This window comes from Saccostrea cucullata, unplaced genomic scaffold (genome assembly GCF_032062105.1).
Source record: "Saccostrea cucullata isolate Sc308-1 unplaced genomic scaffold, CSIRO_AGI_Scuc_v1 ctg6181, whole genome shotgun sequence".
Classification (NCBI taxonomy): domain Eukaryota; kingdom Metazoa; phylum Mollusca; class Bivalvia; order Ostreida; family Ostreidae; genus Saccostrea; species Saccostrea cuccullata.
The window spans coordinates 1-17,222 of record NW_026928855.1 but is presented as its reverse complement, the minus strand read 5'-3'; the positions used below and the strand labels follow the sequence as shown (position 1 = coordinate 17,222).

At 33.2% G+C, this 17,222-nt stretch overlaps 1 pseudogene; it reads right to left on the bottom strand.

Moving 5' to 3' along the window:
• Window positions 1-5,969: 5,969 nt before the first annotated feature.
• LOC134278935 (FMRFamide receptor-like) lies at window positions 5,970-7,130 on the bottom strand (annotated as a pseudogene).
• Between the last annotated feature and the right edge of the window lie 10,092 nt (window positions 7,131-17,222).

The following is a 17,222-nucleotide window of genomic DNA, read 5'->3' as shown; positions in this document are numbered from 1 at the left end:
CCATTAATTGTCGATTTCTTTTTTGTGGTTGCCGATTTTTTTTGTGGAGAAATTGTAAAATAATAATGAAATTTTTTAAATAGTCTATTGAACTAGCTATAGCAAATATTCTCCTTACCAATAGATTAATTTTATTATATTAGATTGGTAGGTAAATATTTAAGAAGTTTGTCTATTTTCTTTTAATCACCAACACATAAAAAAAAAACTTCTTATGCTAAATATGAAACATTCTATGAAATATTTTACATATTAACACATTATACATATGATATGTTTGATTTTAGGTGAAGTTTTATATAGTGTGAGTGTGATTTATTTTTAATTTTGAATGTTCAGAAACCTTGGGGTCATTAGTAAAGACTAGTTGTGTATACCATGTACTGCGTATATATATTACGCCTGGTCACAGTCCATTGTTCCTCTAAGGTAGAAAAACCTCTCAATCCACATAGAATATACAAAAAATACACCAAGACGGTAGCAGGTGTCTTCGCGACACGTGTCTCCCCACCTGTGGCACGTGAGGACAGGTGCCCGCGAGTGGAATTCAACGTAAAGAATTGAAAATTTGATCAACTTACAGACTACTTTAAATTTATTTTAAAAAAAAACTAAGTTCTAAATCACATATTTAGCACATTATACATCTCAATACGAATATAATTGAACATATTACTAAAAACTATACCGCGTTTTCAGTGATATAGCATTAATTAACATCACGAAAGCAAGATATATGAAATAAAACAAAATAAAAAAAAAAAGCCTACACATAATATACAATCTAATTAAAATTTTGAGATTTTCCATTAGCTCCCAGGATATTGTTTCACAAAAGCAGACTTTTTACATATAAGAGTTCCTCGAACAAATGGAAGATTTAATTTTAATTAGATTAACATAAGGATATGGAAATAACGAACAGTATTCAATCTCAACGTCCATTAAACAAATATACAAAACAAGAGCAGAGCAAACACGGACCTCCGAAACATCAGAGGTGGGATCAGGTGCCATGGAGGAGTGAGCATCCCCTGCTGACCGGTCACACCCGCCGTGTGCTCATTGTCATAATCAGGAAATAACGGAAAAAATCCGTAGTCAATTCAGTGTATAAAATGCTGCAAATCCTGGGAAACATGACATCAAATTTTCAGGGCATGTTTTCTTGTAATATTTTTTAAATGCTGTAAAACCGCGGCTTACGAATAAAATGTTTTCACGAAGACGGAAATAAATATACATATATGTAGATATTAAATCAATGTTATTATAAAAATAACTAGTACATGTAACTATTGAACTATATATATATGAATAGTAAAAAAGGCTTCCTAGTCAATATGTATTGTTAACAAATTGAAATTATTGAAATGATATCCATTAAGGAATATTAATATAGAAACATGTATAAAGAATATAAATGCAAACCTTTCTATCTCAGATTATGTTCACTCTCGTAATTATCTGTATTTCATGCACCATGAAGACACACTTATTTTCTTTTTAAACAACTTTACATTAAACGTAATCGTAGTTTTGTGAAAATGATGTATGTTTTCAAAATAATCAATTCCCGAGGGGGAGTATTGAGTTGGGTAATGTAGAAAATCCTTGTGCGAGGAATCGATTTTGTTTAAAAATAATATTTTGAATTCCGACACAATATGAAATACATTTAATATGAAGCAAGGATCTTGTATAATATGCTTATCATTGATATCAATATCGGTATGTGTAAGTTTACACAGAGCAGGCACATCACAAAATCTGAATATGAATTATTAGATATTTAAAAATAAAACCAATTTTTTTTTTTCAAATGTGTAAATAAATATAAGGATGATATGAGTTGATTTTTCTACCCTTTTGAAAAAAAAATTATAGAGAAAAAATTTCAGTTCGGTTTCAGCATGCGGAAACCATATGGAATCGAAATCAATAGTAAAAAGATCATATGCATATGAGTTGATTTTTCTACCCTTTTGAAAAAAAATTAGAAAAAGTTTCAGTACGGTTTCAGCATGCGGAAACCATATGGAATCGAAATTAATAGTTTCTGGAAACTGAAACCTACTGAAACTAAAACGTATCGTTAAACTGACGTTTCATTAAATTTTACATTGGTTTCCGTTTTGCGGAAACTATTAGGAAACAAACCTAATGGTTTCAGTATACGGAAACCCAACTGAAACTTGCTGAAACTATTATATAGTTTCCGCATTGCGGAAACCATACAGGAAACTTCAACGCCAAGTTTCAGCAAGGTTTCCGCATAGTTTCAGTTTTGCGGAAACTAGACTTTTCATCCAGTGGACGTCACCTTGTGCAACATGTACGTCATAATCTTTTTCTTTAATTTTGAATGTTCCATGCTTTAAGTAAAATCTACAGATAGTTTTAGAGAATATTATTTAAGTGAAGGAAGGGGGGTTGCAAGAAACTATTTTAGAAGAATTATTTTGTTTTTTTTAATCTTAAGTGTAAAATATTTGAAACTTAGTTTATATATATTATAGTACAATACGACACATAACGGCGTCTGTGGCGTAATCGGTAGCACGTCGGATTGACAATATCGGGGTCGCTCCCCTGTATGGGCGTTGTTGGATTTTCCTCAGAATGGAAGCCGTGCATATTTCGGCATAGTATGCTTACACTATGTAAATCTTTTGAACACTCTGCGAGAATAGTAGGGTATGGATTATATAGAGACAAACTGACAGGAAGCATAATAATTATGAATGGATAATTTGTTTAAAGTCTTGGTGTTGTTAGTTATTGACATTGAGAAAGCTTGGTTTGGTGATGTAAGTGATTGACATTGAGAAAGCTTGGTTTGGTGATGTAAGTGATTGACATTGAGAAAGCTTGGTTTGGTGATGTTAGTGATTGACATTAAGAAAGCTTGGTTTGGTGATGTTAGTGATTGACATAGAGAAAGCTTGGTTTGGTGATGTCAGTGATTGACATTAAGAAAGCTTGGTGTGGTGATGTTAGTGATTGACATAGAGAAAGCTTGGTTTGGTGATGTCAGTGATTGACATTGAGAAAGCTTGGTTTGGTGATGTAAGTGATTGACATTAAGAAAGCTTGGTTTGGTGATGTAAGTGATTGACATAGAGAAAGCTTGGTTTGGTGATGTAAGTGATTGACATTAAGAAAGCTTGGTTTGGTGATGTAAGTGATGGACATAGAGGAAGCTTGGTTTGGTGATGTAAGTGATTGACATAGAGAAAGCTTGGTTTGGTGATGTAAGTGATTGACATTGAGAAAGCTTGGTTTGGTGATGTAAGTGATTGACATTAAGAAAGCTTGGTTTGGTGATGTAAGTGATTGACATAGAGAAAGCTTGGTTTGGTGATGTAAGTGATTGACATAGAGAAAGCTTGGTTTGGTGATGTTAGTGATTGACATAGAGAAAGCTTGGTTTGGTGATGTTAGTGATTGACATTGAGAAAGCTTGGTTTGGTGATGTAAGTGATTGACATTTAGAAAGCTTGGTTTGGTGATGTAAGTGATTGACATTGAGAAAGCTTGGTTTGGTGTTGTTAGTGATTGACATTGAGAAAGCTTGGTTTGGTGATGTAAGTGATTGACATCGAGAAAGCCTGGTTTGGTGATGTTAGTGACTGACATTGAGAAAGCTTGGTTTGGTGATGTTAGTGATTGATATTTAGAAAGCATGGTTTGGTGATGTTAAGAAAGCTTGGATTGATGATGTTAGTGATTGATATTTAGAAAGCATGGTTTGGTGATGTTAAGAAAGCTTGGTTTGGTGATGTTAGTGATTGACATTGAGAAAGCTTGGATTGTTGATGTTAGTGATTGACATTAAGAAAGCTTGGTTTGGTGATGTTAGTGACTGACATTAAGAAAGCTTGGTTTGGTGTTGGTAGTGATTGACATGGGTAGAATCGGTTTTGTTTAGGGAATGATTTGGACACCAAATGTCACAGGAGGTAAAAAATAAAGTCTCAATCTGGACTTGAACCCAGGGCCTGTGGAATACCATGCCAGCATTAAATCACTGAACCATTGAGACCCGATATATTGACTGACTTTCACACAGTACATATTTATTAAAAATGTTTACTCTTTGTAAATTATTTTGTGAAGATGTTGGTATTTAACCATATTTGCTGTGATTTAAAGCTTCACTTTTTCGTTAATTCCCAATCATGACAAGGAACACACGGGGGTAGGACTGGTCGGCAGGGGATGCTCACTCCTCCGTGGTACTGGATCCCACCTCTGATGTTTTGGATGTCTGTGTTTGCTCTGCCCCTATTTTGTATTGTTTTATGGACTTTTGATCTTGAATGCTGTTCATTATCTCCATATTTTTCTCACTTGAGTTTTCTATGTGTTGGTTTAATTTACCTAAGCTTTTAAATTCATCAGTATAGTGTACATTGCCATACATGAGGCTAAAGCAATTAATTTCTATAGTTTTATCTCCATCTATGCCTCTAGAAGCATCCACAGCACTTTCTTATTAAATGGATAGAAAATGAAATAAATTTGTTTTAGCTGTACTGGTCTGAGACCAAATGTCAAGGTTTCAAATGCTGAATTTAAGCTGAAGAATGACTTGGTTTAATTTGTTGAGCAAGTAAAAGTTTTTGTGTTGCAAATCTCATTTCCAAGTAACTATGAGCCATATGATGACCAAACTTGCAAGGATGACACATCTAAGGATGCACACTACCAGGCTTGCTTCGGATGCTGGATCTGATCGAGCTATATTTTTCTGTACGAGTGACGAGGATAAAGTTTTTAGAACAGGTTCATTCTTCAGTAATTATAAATCCTCTGTTGACCAAAGTTGCATGGATGTTTCATCTAAGGATGCACACTACCAGGCTTGCTTCAGATGCTGGATCTGACTTACATTTTTGGATGAGTGACCTGGGAAAATTTTTTAGAACAGGTTCATTCTTAAGTAATTATAAGCCCTTTGTTGACCAAACTTGCTTGGATGATACATCTAATTATGCTTACTACTTGACTTGCTTCCCTGGATGATGCTGAATCTGGCTTACATTTACCTTGTCTTACTTAGAGACAAACATCATGGCTGCTAGGTCTACGTATTAGTTATTACCTCCCCTTGCTTCCAATCACTTCTGTTACTATGGCTGTATTACTGAGCGGCAAATTTGAACTCACAAAAAGCAACCCAATTTAACAATTGTTTAATTAATTTAAAATGAAATTATAAGGAATGAGTCTAATTCTTGGCCAAATTATTCAAGCATAATCTGATTTGGGTCAATTTATGCTTTTTTATAATCTGCTTCGCGGATTATAAAGCGTAAACTAACCTAAACCAGGTTATGTAGAATAATTTGGCCAAGAATTAGTCATTCTTTAAATAAATTTAAAGATTTCTTAGATGGATATAACAAATTACGGATATAGCAAAGTAATTTCATAGGCCCCAACTTTGTTATAACCAAGTTTTACTGTATTGCTTTCTGTGGATGGTTACTGCTTATATATTTAGACAGTTACAATTTATTTATAAAAATTTAATAATCTTGTAAGTCAAGATAAGCAGTTATAAATTCCAGTGCCTTTCTGACCATTAATGATATTAAAGAGAGGGGATTATGAGTACATCTTGACCAAGGTGTCATTAAGCTGTCTTTAATAGAAATTGTTTGTTAATCACTTATTTTGTATAAACACTTAGAAAATAGAAATGAAACTATTTTATTTATACCTTAAGAGTATATTTTTATTAAAAAAAAAAGTCTAAAGGATTTAAGATTTTAATTGTAGAGTGAACTGTAATTTACAAAGTCTTTAATTATAAAAAGTTTGGTTACATTAGTTTGTTCCTGGTTTCAGCCCAGTAAGTTACAACAATATGAAGTATTTGATTGAAAGTATGAAGAACTTGAGAGCTGTCCAATCGGAACTAAAATTGTCCAAGATATTGAGCTCTGAAGTCCCTTAAACTGATGGATTTCGGGTTAAAATTAATCACAGTTTTTTTTTTTTACAATCCATCATTAACATTTTGTAGTGGAACCTTGCTTTCTTTCATGCTGAGTCTATAGGAATCTCTTCTGTGGTTCCGCCAATAACAACACACGATATGTCTAGGGTCTTACGAAAATACGAACTAATTATACAGTATAAAATAAAATTCACTGAAAAATTCACTGACTGCATGAAGTTCATGACGGCTTCGATGGACCTGTAATTCTCCGTGTGAAGCATGCTTGCAATATGGAGGACGATTTCAGAGGGTGCCACCAGGATTAGAAACATTACCACAATGACAATAAGAGTCGTTGTTAGCGTCACATTGGTATCTTGAGAAGAAGCCTGATCGTAGTGAAATTTCTTGCGATATAAGTACGACTGGTGTATCTTGCGACAGATACAGATGTTGAAGCCGACCAATAGAATGAGAGGTATAAAGTTTCCGAGAATAGCCCACACCACCCGGTATATGGTATCCTTCATTGTGTGATGTCCTAATGGTATGATTTTCAGGAGTAGACAACTGTGTTGTTACTAATCACAGTCTCCACAACTTATTTCTCCAAAGCACTGGGACATTAAATAGCGCAGATAAAATATATACAATAATTATAATTAACTTTGTCTTTCTTAAGGTCATCAATAAGGTTTGGTTCAGTGGGTGACAAATCGCAATGTATCGTTCTGTTGCCATAGTAACAGTAAGCCATGTGCTGGTGAGGATGAAGACATTGATGATGGCAGGAGAGTACTGCCCGTAATACAGAATAAAGCCCTTCTCTGTGTAGTAATCACTGGGTAGAAACGTCGTCGGGAACGCAAACAAACAGAACAAGAAATCGGGAGAGAGCTAGAGCTATCAGGCACAAGTTAGCGGCTTGTTCTACCGTCCGTAATGAGCGCCGAAGTTTTCGTCGAGTTAAAATAGTAAGGTTTAAGACATTCTCCCACAATTCCAAACAAACACACTGTTGGAAGTCCGAAGTTATTGAGGATGTCAATGGTGTCTAAATCGGAGCTGGTCTGAGGTGGGACTGTGCTCTGGTCAGACGAACAAGGGTACTGCTGTTGGTCAGGGTCATCGCCATGGTGATATTAGTTCCAGGGTTTTCATCCTGTGTTTCTGTCATTCTTCTGAAAAATATAGGAAATTACAGTTATAACAAAGGTTAAATTTAATGACGTGCTGTCTCTAATAACTGATGATACATGTTGTCCTAAGTTTTAGCTTTTTATTGGACACATGTTTCTATGACAGTCTTCTTATCTGTACAGAAGTCGGTACCTTTATACACTGACCATTGACTGGTCTGAGCTGCTGAGCTGCTTTGGAGACCCTTATATACAGTGACAATCTGACATTGATCATGTTTCCTGGAGAAGGCATCTAGTATGTCCTTATTTATTAAATGATAAATTAAGATTTGAGCATTATGATTCTGAATTCATTAAGCTTGAGAAAAAATGCCTGTGGAATAAATTGTCATAAAGAGTCTCATATATAGATAAACAATTCATCTTACACGTGTATTACCATATGTATACCATCAACAATCTGGTTTGGGCAAAAAGCAATCTATTGGATAAGAGGATTACCATTACCAATTAGGCTTCTGGCATATATAATAGATATGTCAAATATGACAGGCTTCAAATCTATTCATTTAGGGTAAAAATAACTGAAAAAGATGTTCATAAGGAGACTAGGTCTGTCATGTTTCAAATTGATAGTGCCCTCTACTTTTTGGGGCACTAAAAATGGGTCTGTCTGGAACACGTTCATTTCCAGATAGTATTGCTAAATATCAAGCTTTTTAAAAAAAACCATAAATTCTGTTAATAAGGAAAACTCCATGTTTATGTTAAGGTCAAAAGGTCAAAGACCAAGGTCACAAATTTCATATATGTAATGAAAAAGTACACTAGCTGCAGGATGAAAGCTTTTGCAAATTAAATTTCACATCAAATTCAGAAAGATTCCTATTTATTCTAGGGGTCAAGCTGTCAAGGACAAAAGACATTTTTGGCAGAAAAAGTGAGATGATCTGAGTTTTCCTTGAGCTTTGAAATGAAAGACATGCGATTTAATGTTTCCATTTAATTGGTTTAGGTCTTGGGTCAGGAAACAAAAGAGAATCTTAATTGAATATCGACAGTAAAACTTTACAATTCAAAATTATACCCAATGTTTTTTTTTTTTCTCTAAAAATAAGATGTCACATTTCTTTTGCATGTTGGTATACATAAATGGATTAACTAGGGTATGATTGATAAAAAAACATGAAAAAACAATTCTTCCGGGATATAACACGACAGACAGTTTAATTTTAAGGACACTCCGGGGGTTAATCAAGGAAGGTCTCAGTAGATTTCACGACTGCCCTGACACTTATTGGATATGACAAAAATATCGAAACATTTGCAATGTCGCAGAGCTTTCTGTTCTTGCCCAAAAACAAAGTTGTTTTTCAATTTTGTAACCTGCTGTGTTTCATTGTTTTGATGTTTCAGTAAACTAAATATATCCTTTGGCCCTGTAGATAAGATATAATCTCTCAAAATTTTTATTTTTCTTGAATTCTATTTAAATACAGTTGAACTTAATATTCTACTGATATCTCAAACAACATATAAATGTTTCGCCAGCCCAAACCCTTTTTTTTCTTCAAATGTTGTACCCATTTTGAATCCCTTTCTATTTTGGGACCCCATAAAGTTTTAAAGATTTTTTATTAATAACTGACACATTTGAGTTTTCAAGTTTTCCAATGGTATGTGAAATAATTTTTTACAAACCTTCAAAAGAATAACTTGTGTAATTATATATAAACAAGAAAAGTAAAGTTAAATTTCAGTATCTGTAACACTTATATTTCAATATGTAGATTACCAGGGAAAATGTAAAGTGAATTGGAAGCCCCAAACCCCAACCCAATTTTTAAATTAAAAAAAATTATTTGGGGAAAACTGGATTTGTCAAGGATTTATTATTGGTCTCATTATGTTGAGATAAAAAGTTTTGACTAAGTTTATATAATTGACACAAGCAGTGTACCGGGATATAAAATTTTTTTAAATGATAAGAAATGGTCATAATTTTTTTTTTTTTCCCCCTTGTTATGAAATTTTGAATATTTTTTTAGCTCACCTGAGCCGAAGGCTCAAGTAGTTTTTTCTGATCAATTTTGCCCGCGCCCTCCTCTGCCCGCCTCTGTCTGTAAACTTTTCATTTTTTACTTCTTCTCAAGAACCACTGCACCAATTTTGACCAAACTGGGTAAAAAGACCCTTGGGGTGAAGGGGAATTTAAATTGTTAAAATAAAGGGAAGTCCCCTCACAATGGGAAAATAAAAAAGATAAAAAAGGGTTGGGTATTAAAAAATCTTCTTCTCAAGAACCACTAGACCAGAAAAGCTGAAACTTATGTGGAAGCATCCGGGGGTAGGTTTATTAAATTTTTCAAACAGACCCCCGGGGTTGGGGCGGGGCCACAATGGGGAATCAAAGTGTTATATAGAAATATATAAGAAAAATTTTTAAAAATCTTCTCCTCAAGAACCACTGGGCCAGAAAAAGCTGAAACTTATGTGGAAGCATCCTGGGGTAGTGTAGATTCTAAATTGTTAAATAGCCCCCAGGGGTTGGGCGGGGCCACAATGGGGAATCAAAGTTTTACATAGAAATATATGGGAAAAAATCTTTGATAATATTCTTCTCAAGAACCACTGGGCCAGAAAAGCTGAAACTTATGGGGAAAGATCGGGGGTAGTGTAGATTCTAAATTGTTCAAATCATGACCCCCGGGGGTTTGGGGGGGGCCACAATGGGGAATAAATTTTTATAGAAATTATAGGAAAAATCTTTAAATCTTCTTCTCAAGAACCACTGGACCAGAAAAGCTGAAACTTATGTGGAAGCACCCTGGGGATTATTTAAATTGTTCAAATCTACCCCCAGGGGTTGGGCGGGGCCACAAGGGGGAATAAAGTTTAACATAGAAATATTTTGGAAAAATCTTTAAAATCTTTTTTCTCAAGAACCACGGGGCCAAAAAAGCTGAAACTTATGTGGAATATCCTCCTGGGGTAGGTAATTCTAAATTGTTCAAATCATGGCCCCCAGGGGTTGGGCGGGGCCACAATGGGGAATCAAATTTTTACATAGAAATATATAGGAAAAATCTTTGAAAATCTTCTTCTCAAAAACCACTGGGCCAAAAAAAGCTAAAACTTTGTGGAACACCCTCCGGGGGTAGTGTAGATTCTAAATTGTTCAAATCATGACCCCCAGGGGTTGGGCGGGGCCACAAGGGGGAAATAAATTTTTACATAGAAATATATAGGAAAAATCTTTAAAAATCTTTTTCTCAAAAAGGGGCCCAGAAAAGTGAAACTTATGTGAAAGCTTCTGGGGGGTGTAGATTTCAAATTGTCTAAATTATGATCAGTGGGGAGGGTAGGGAAAATATGTATTAAAAGGGGGGAAATCTGGTAAAGAACAGAATGGTCAAAGCTTCTCAGGTGAGCGATGTGGCCCATGGGCCTCTTGTTTATTTGTGAGATGGGTGAGGCAAATTCCTTATAAATTTCACAAAAAATTTAAAATTTTTAAAATATCTTGTGTTGATTCCTTGTTGTTCAATTTTTATGAAACAGAAAAAAAAATATTGATATTTTTAGTTTAATAAATTTTAAATGCTATGAATGTATTTAAATAAATAGGAATTAAATGACAAAGAAAAATGAAATGCCTTTTTTCTTTTTCTTTATTTTATTTTTATTGCTAGATTCCTTTGCTATAGGCTTATGTGTAATTTTCGGGAAAATTTTAAAATTAATAGTTATATTGCTGAATAGGCTTAGTCTAAGGTTGCATTAAAATATTAAGGTTTATTTTCCTTTTTCCTTCTGTTGGGTTTATTTTTGTCACATCAAAGCGATTGAAAATGAAATGTGGCTGATGTCTTTACAGATACTGTAAATAAATGTATTGTTCTGACTCGCATATGTTACTTTGACAAGTGAAATTATTAAGAAAACCTTGGCTTTAGAATTATAACCTGATTTTTTTTGTGAAGCTGACATAAAAAAATCCATACGATGTGTTTATAATCTCCAAAATTGCAAAGGAGGGTGAAAAACTTGTTGAAGAATTCAAATTGAGAATTAAAAACATGAACAGACAAGTTTTCCTGCTGTTGGCAATATTGAGCAAATGATGGATTCCCAAAAAAATGAGCAATTATCATGTAAAAGGGTTTTTTTTCCCTCGTGCCATCTGAGTGTTGTCTAAACAAACTCGTGTCCAAGAGAAACTAGGTGAAATTTATTCCAGAATTTAAATTAACAACAAAAACTGAAGCCCGTCTTAAGTGATCATTTCATGAAATTAGCCCCATAGTGTGGAACAAGTGACAAGAAATTGGATTTCCTGGCTTCCAGGGTTGACTTTGTGAGACCTTTGGGGGCCCAAAAAATTGCTTGTATAATGAATATATTGTTATCCAAGGGATGACGGAGGCAGTTCCTGACCATAAGCATAGGAATGGTCAGCGTTTATTCCAAATCCAGATCTTATTTCTAGTAATTCACAATACTGAGCTAGACCCAAAATAAAAGAACTGGCAGTGTATCTGGTTGTTAAATTTGCCTGCATTCACAAAATGCAATGCATTTTCAAATTTTTAAAAAATTGTTATAAGTTTCTTTCAGATAATTTTTAATAAAATGAAATAGAATTGGAAAGATAAATAAATTAATTGTAAGGTTGATTGTAATTAATTGTAAAGTTATGATGATTTTAGTTTATGATAAAGAAAACTTATCAGATTTATTTTTTTTTTACAGAATAACTGGCCACCAAGGATGAGGTAAGTTATAGCAATACATCTTTATTTTTTTCCAGGAAGTAAAAAAGATAGTCATAAATTTTCCCTTCTGTTAGATAGTGTATAAATTAACAGAAAAAAAATCTAAAAACAAGTTTTTAGCTCTTCTGACCCAAAAGGTCAAAGAGCTAATGCTATGGCCATTTGTAATTTGTGCGTCGTGCAGTGTGCGTTAACTTTTTTAAAAATTGGCCAAACTCAAAAACCCTTGGCCAATCAGTGTCAAATTTGTTACAGGGTATCGTTGGCCCAAGGGCTACCATTTATACTAAAAAAAGGGGTTTGGGCCCCCTTTAAACAAGGGGAATAATGGAAAAAAAAACCCAAAAGTACTGGTTGCTAAAAAATCTTCTTCTCCAGAACCACCAGGCAGATTTTCCCCAAAACCATACAAGGATTAGAATAGGTTGAAGATTAAAAATTGTTCAAGGATACCCAGGGGAAAAGGTAATCTCAAGGTCACTTCAAAGTTGACCTAAATTTACAATTGATAAAAACGTTTATATTTTGCTTACTATAAGGACTAGGATCACAAATTTTTATTTATGATTTAAGACTTCACATCATGTTAAATCAAAAGTAGGTCACAGTGACCTACTTTTTCAATTTTGCGGGCTTTTTTTAAAATTTGATTTGAAGGCATATTTTGGACACTTTAAGGTCTATGATCATCAAACTTTGTTAGTTGCATTTTTGGGTCCTTGAACAACGTCAACAAAAAGAAGTACCTTGACCACTTTTTGAACTTTATGACTTATCCTTTTTAAAACATTTAATCCCATTATTGCAGACACTGAGGGGGTTTAAATCATCAAATCTTGAAATTGCTGCATCTTGGGACCTTAAAACAATTTATAAAAAGAGGTCACTGTGACCTACTCTTTGAATTTTGCAGGCATAGTTTTCATATTGTTTAAAAGGCATATTTTGATTACCTTCAGACCTACGATCATCAAACTTGGTCAGCAGATGCATTTTGGGGACTTTGAAAAATGTTACTAAAATGTGGTCACGGTGACCTACTTTTGACATTTTATGGCTTTATTTATTTCTTGGATTTATTGGCTAAGAATCATCAAACTTTGTAGTTGATGCTTTTTGGGTTTTCAAAGTAAACCCCAAAAAAGTAGGTCACGGTAACCTAATTTTGACATTTTATAGCTTTTTTTAAGATTTGGGTATTTATAAGCTTAAAATCATAAACTTTAGGTTACATCTTGGGTTTTGGAGAGTGACACCAAAAAGTAGGTCATGGTGACCTATTTTGACATTTTATAGCTTTATTTAAGCATCTTAGGTATTAATAAGCTTAAATATCAAACTTTGTGAGTTGATGCATCTTGGGTTTTCGGAGAGTGACGACCAAAAAGTAGGTCATGGTGACCTATTTTTGACATTTTATAGCTTTTTTTAAGTATCTTAGGTATTTATAAGCTTAGAATCATCAAACTTTGTGGGTTGATGCATCTTGGGTTTTGGAGAGTATGACCAAAAAGAGGTCATGGTGACCTACTTTTGATATCTGGATACATATTGGCTGAGAATCATCAAACTTTGTCAGTTGATGTTTTTTGGGCTTTGAAAATGCCTAAAAAAAATTAGGCACAGTGACCTCTTTTAACATTTTATGGCTATAATTAAGTATCTCCAGTACTTATTGGCTTGGAATAATCAAACTTTGTCAGTTGATGCTTTTTGGGTTTTTTCCAAGAATGAGAAAAAAAAGAGGTCAAAGTGACTTACTTTTGACTATCTCACATACTTAATGGCAGAATCTTCAATCTTTGTCTACTAATGCATCTTGAGTCCTAGAAAACTTCAATCTTAAAGTAGGTCTTTGTGACCTACTTATGTTTTTTTTATAGCTTTATTAAAATATCTTCAGTTATAATTGGCTAAGAATCATCAAACTTTGTCAGTTGATGCAACTTGGCTCTTAGAAATTAGGGTTAGAGGTTTAAAATAGAAGTGATAGGTTGTACAATTTATGAGAAGAGCAATTCAAGGCCCTTGGGCCTCTTATTTATTAATGAAATAGAAGCCAGACAAAAGCTAGTGACATTTTTATAAATCACTTTTATAGTAAAGATACAATATAGCAAACTCACCAAATTCACAAGGGTGAAAAGTCAACTCTAGATATAAAATTGGGTTAAAATGGTTTTTTATACTGTATTGTTTCAAAATCAGGCAAAGTAAGGGTAACTGTTAAGAGTCCTGAATAAGGTATTTTGTATACATGTTTTAAAAAGCGATTTTTGGATACTTTACACAGATTAAAGCAATTACTAAACTTTTTCCCCGTGTCCATTACAAAGAATTTAAATGGAGACAGAATTGCTTATTTTATAAGATGTTGACTTTTCCTTTTAGGCCTTTCTAAATATTTGGAAGAGTGTATTATATTATATAAGTTACATGACACAGAAGATTTATATTATTAAAGGATATCCCAAAAAAATTTTTAAATTATTTGGGGGCCTTTAAATTTAATTAGGTCAATAAAAAAAAATTAAAAAATTAAATGAAAAAATTTCATATAATGGAATTTATAGGAAGGGTAATTTTAAAATATTTCATTTAAATTCCTAAGTTTTTCATTTGTAAATTCAAAGCAATCATATATATATATATATATATACAGTTATGAAAAATAAAATTGGACAAGCCATCATATATAGTATCTTTTGCATTTGTAGCTAAGAGGGTCTTTCAGATTTATTCAATTATTGATTAGAATTCATCTCCTATCTCTGTGAAGGCAATCTGTGCCATTTTATAGCACTGTAAAAAAAAACATAGACTCCAGACTTATTATCTTAGGTTTATAAAAAAGTCTTATTAGTGGGACATTTGTAATATTATTTTATAATGTAAAATGATGATACAGAACTGGAGCATTTTCAAAATCCATATTAAAAAAAAGGGAAAAAAATTTAAATTATGAATGATTTAAATCTATATTCTTTCTGGGATAAAGTTAAAATAACCCTACTGTTTTCTTCTGGGGAACTTGTAATATATAACAAGAATTATTGCTATTCATAGGTCCCTGGACTTTTATGGCTAAATATCTTATGCCCCCATAATCAAAGATTTGGGGGTATATAGTTTTACCCTCTCCATCTGTCTGTCTGTGTGTCTGTAAGTTTGTTTTTATTGTTTGTCCTTATGTCTTCAAAAACTATAACCTTGTCCATAATTTTTGAGTGGGTGGGGCTTAATGGTTTGTTATTTTGAGGGGGAAATGCGATAAAAAATTTTACAGTGGCCTATTTAAGAAAATTTTAGCATTGGATAATCATAAAATTTTACATGTAAAATAATACAAAGTTTATTTTAATAAAACTATGAATTACTATATTAGGGTGTACAAGATATATGGTTTGTTTCTAAATTAATTTATAAAAAAAAAAGGGAAAAAGAAAATTTACTGTTTATGTTTAGATGCCTCGGTGATAGTTTCCCTATTTATACCCCATTTCAAAGAAAGTTTGGGAATTGTTGTTATTCATGTTCGCCTGTTGTAACTTTTTTTCCTTTTAAATCCTCCTACATTTTACACAGTACGTAGCCTTATCATCTGTTGGGATGGTTGGGGGTTCATGTAATGTGCAGAAGGTTTTGAATTTTAATGTTGTCCCAAAGGGGGCAAATGGGGGTCAAAAAATACGTTTTTTTTGCAAAAAGCCCCTTCTTCCCTGAACTCCTCCTACATTTTACACAGTAGCCTTATCATCTTTTTGGGGGATGGTTTGGGGTCATGTAGATGTGCAGTAAGGTTTGAATTTTCATTTTGTCCAGCATAAAAAAAATTTTTTAACCCATTTGAAAACCCAATGGGTTTGAAATAGCGTTTTTTTTGCAAAATTTTTTAAAATTTTGTAAAAAAAAATTTAAATCAACTCCTCATGGTTTTAAAGACAGTGTGGAGGCTTAAAATTTATACATCCCGATGATAACTTTTAAAATTAGTTTTCTTTTTGTTTCTCTACTTCATTTTAATTTTTGTGGTTAGTATTAATAGTAATAAAAAAGGGAGCTTTTATTGATGACCATGGTCATTTCATTAGATTATAAATGTTCCTAAGCTTATTTAACTTCAGTATACATGTAATGTGAAATTTTCCCTTTTCTTATCTTTATATAAAGATGTAAAATCAGAAACTTGACCCACGTTTACCACAAACAAAATGGAGATGAATAGGGGGAACTCTCTGAGCCATTTATCTTGGAGAAAGGTGTGAAATGAGAATTTTCTGAAGTGAAAGGTTAAAACGAAGCATTAGAGATTTTAGCAATTTTTCTAAAAGGGGTGAATGGACATTTTTGTATGAACATTTATTTGTGACGGGGGGAAAAATTGGTTATCTTTAAAAATTTATTGGCAGAGATGATTTTAATTCCTTAAAAACAGTCAATGTATTTTACCGTATATACTCGCCTATAAGTCAGTCCGCCTAAAGTCAGTTGTATTTAATAAGCTTGTATATCAAAAGGGCTGACCTCATATAAAACCATGCATTCTTTTTTTAACTCACCTATAAGTCGGACAAAGAGTTTTTGACCAGAGATTAACTCCAAAAAACCGACTTATTGGCAAGTATATATGGTAACAAAATGTTATGGGAGAGGACTATCAAAGTTTTTGGAACTTTTGTCCCCAAACCCTTTGACATACTGTCAATAAAATATGTGTTCAAAAAAAAACCAAAAAAAATTGGCAAACAGTGAGCAGTAAATAATGTCTTAAGTTAAAATTCGGGAGCCCCCGAGGTACAGTACTTTATGGCTCAAGCATTAGTGTCATACTGAGGAAGAGCTAACCCCAGCAGGTGCCCTGCTCTATATTGGTATAAAATGTTGTTGATCAATCATAAGAAGAAGTCAGTGGGCTATGGAAAGGGAAAAATTTGTTACAGTTAATTAAAATTTGGAAAAAGAACCACAATTTTATATTGCAAAGTAAACAAGTACTGTCCTTGAATTTGCCATTTTATGTTTCACAAATCCCCATAGGATTTACTTGTGTAATTTCCATCAATCAAGAAAATAACAGTGTATGGAAACAAATATTGAATGGAACAAATTACTTCAAAAATTATGCTTTTTCATATTAATGTCAAAACTTACTTTTGAATTTGGGCAAATTCAAATTTTAAAAAATTTGGGAATGCATGACACAGGCATATTACACTGAAATAATTAAGAATGAAATTTAAAAATTCTCCCCCGAAGCTTTCACTGTGGTAACCCCGACCATAAATTTGGGAGGAAACCCAAATTTTAACTTGACATTCCTTTGCCTGCCATCAGTGTTTCCCAATGTTTCCC